General features: G+C 42.3%; 1 pseudogene; it reads right to left on the reverse strand.

The window, feature by feature from the left end:
• Positions 1-1,493: 1,493 nt before the first annotated feature.
• LOC147702784 (lactoylglutathione lyase pseudogene) lies at positions 1,494-2,043 on the reverse strand (annotated as a pseudogene).
• Between the last annotated feature and the right edge of the window lie 1,166 nt (positions 2,044-3,209).

Consider the following 3,209-nt stretch of genomic DNA (forward strand, 5'->3'; position numbering starts at 1 on the left):
TGCTACACACACACACCACATGCACAAGCACTCAATATACACACATTATTTCAATGCAATGATCTGTGTATTCATATAACAGCAGAATTTTACAGTATACCACTCTCACTAACTAAGAGAAGAAGTCTGGTCACGGTGTTGTGTAATATGTGGTATCCCCCTGGTATCGTGTATCCCCTGCACTTCGGCTTTCTTCGGAGAATACATTCAGCCCGGGCAGGATCAGACATAAGCAGTGGATCTCTGCTCGGGCTGAGCGCGGGGATACACGAACGATTTCACTGGATACGGAACGGAGCTTAGAAGGCTATTAATTACTCACGTTTGTTTAATGTAGGAGTCAATGCTGCACATGAAGCGACACAGGAAGCAATTAATTACCCGACGTTTCTTTATTAAAAGAGTCAATTCTGCACATGAATATACAGGACGCAAATCTCAAGTAGAACAAAGAAAGAAACATGAAATAAATTTAAAAAAGTATACGCATGCACGGAGTGAAATAATGAAGTGTATTTTCGAGGCATGCACGGAGTGAAATAATGGAGTAAGTTTTCGAGGCATGCACGGAATGAAAGAATCGAACGAGGCATGCACGAAGTGAAAGAGTACATTTCAAGGAGAAAAAGTACATTTCCAAGGAGAAAACAAAGAGATGCGACAATGTATGGAAGCGCAGTTAATGGCTAAATTTCATAAATAAACTCTTATTTCATGGATTTTACGATCTTTTTTTAATTATAATGGTTTTATTGTGAATCTTTTTAATTTGCTCACACTGTGGCTCTTCTCTGTGAGCGTTCTGTCATTCGTACAATTAGTGTGACTCTGCTTTTAACACTTACTTTTTTGATAACACATCTGCCCATCTTTGTGTACTGTGCAGTGCAGCTGAACTCAGATTTAACATATTACAGCATCAAAAATTCAAGTGAACAATTTCCAGCAGTCGAGTTTTGGATTTGAAAGAGGCCAAAAGACAAAAGAAAACAATGCTTATCCCCGAAATAAGAATATTCTGCTTAAATGTCAGGCGACATTCTGAAACATGTGATATAGGTTGATGACTGATGTGCTGTGGTGAAATGCATGCTGTAATGACACATCTGCTTAAAGTAATGTGCACACCACCACCACTCGGAAACATGTTTGCATTTTTATATATCTGTTACTTTTCTACAAAACATTAGAAAAATATAGTAACGCCATGTTCCTGGGGTTGTACAATATATAGACACTAGGTAACCTTTTTCAGCAGAAGGCTGGCCTACACAAGATGTTCACAGCACTCAAGAAAGATGACAAAATCACAAAAGAAAAAAAAGGGAGATATGCGGAGTTAGCCTTTTTTTAAAAGTATTATGTCAAGCACAACCAAGATATAGAATTCCAATATTTCTAACAAGTAGTGTTTTTATCGTACAGGATCATTTTCAGCCTCCTGGAGCGATCTCTTGGAACATTTGATGGCATGGACCGAAAAGCTAAGATCTTTATATAATATTTAACATGTTGTTGGGACTGAGGATTTCAAATCCAGTAACCGCCAGGATCCTGTAGAAAAGCAAGTCCTTCCATTTTACCATCATCTGGTTGCTTCACAGATGTTACTCCCAGACCTTCAAATCTTTTACAAGCTGTGTAGACATCTTGAAATGCAATGCCAATGTGCCCAAATCCTCGAGGTTCAGAGCTTCCGTTATGATAACTCTTCTCTTCACTTCCCCAATTATGAGTCAGTTCTATTGTGGCCTTCCTGGAAAAAGTCCATGCGGTTTGTTCTTTTGTATCGCTGGGGATATCCTTTTTGTCCCCATAACCCATGAAATAAAGTGAAAATTTCATAGATGAAAAATTACATTTCTGCAAGAGTGTCATTCCAAAAACTTTGGTGTAAAATTCTAATGACTTCTTAGGATCTTTTATCCTAAGCATAGTTTGCTCCATCAAGTAATCCTTAGTGCTGGGGTCCCAGTTGGTGCATGCGCCGGCCACGTCCTCTTTGGACAGGCCATGCAATTCCGGCGCCAGGACTTCGGACATGATGCTGCTGTGGCGGCGGGTTTTGGACGAAAGAGAGGAGACCTGACCCTGGGACTGAACTAAGCGATACCAAAGGGGATGACGGACAGAGCGTTTGAGCAAATCAACACTCACCCCCAGTCAAGTGATCTGGGTGTAATCCATCACCATTCTTTAGCTCACTCCAGCACCCCAGTTCAGACATGGCCATATGCAAATGAGTCTGACCCTGAGCCTCATGGGAAGATCCAGCCCAAACTGCCAAGCCATGTCTTCCCTGGACCGGAAGCTAGCATCCTGGGACCGGTTTCGGGTTCATAACCTTCATCAGCCAGGCTATCTTGAGTCCAGTGGCAAAGCGAGCAAGGGACCCACATCTGGGCATACCCTGCCAACTTAGGGCGAACAAAGCGATACCAAAGGGGATGATAAACGGAGCGTTTGAGCAAATCAAACACTCACCCCCAGTTAAGTGATCTGGGTTTAATCCATCACCATTCTTTAGCTCACTCCACAACCCCAGTTCAGACATGGCCATATGCAAATCAGTCTGACCCTGTGCCTCATGGGAAGAGTCCAGCCCGAACTTCCAAGCCATGTCTTCCCTGGACCGGAAACTAGCATCCTGGGACCGGTTTCGGGTTCATAACCTTCATCAGCCAGGCTATCATGAAACCAGTGGCAAAGCGAGCAAGGGACCCACATCTGGGCATACCCTGCCAACTTAGGGCGAACAAAGCAATACCAAAGGGGATGATGGATGGAGTGTTTGAGCAAATCAAACATTTGAACGACTATGGGTGGCACTTTCTCGTCAGCAGAATTAAGCAATACAGAGGAGGAACGACCGCACTGAAATGCATTACGCCTGAGGAATGGTACTTGGCAGGAATCGTTGACTAAGAAGACAGATCAGTATTTCTATCCTGTGACACTGAATGTCTGTGTCAATATTTCATCTTTCTTGCAAATCAACATTCTGTGCACTTTATTGCTGTTGGATAACTTGTAGGTACTGAGTTACTGCTTATCGTTTAAAGGCAGAGCCGAATCCCATCTAAGTGGACCCGTTTCTTCTCAAATTCCATTCCTTTCTGATGAATTCATTCTATAGATTATCCATTCTCCCAGCCTCATTTATGACTATTGTTGCAGATAATATTGTCGTTCACCCATAAACAAATCAT

Source organism: Lissotriton vulgaris, chromosome 7 (assembly GCF_964263255.1).
Source record: "Lissotriton vulgaris chromosome 7, aLisVul1.2, whole genome shotgun sequence".
Lineage (NCBI taxonomy): Eukaryota > Metazoa > Chordata > Amphibia > Caudata > Salamandridae > Lissotriton > Lissotriton vulgaris.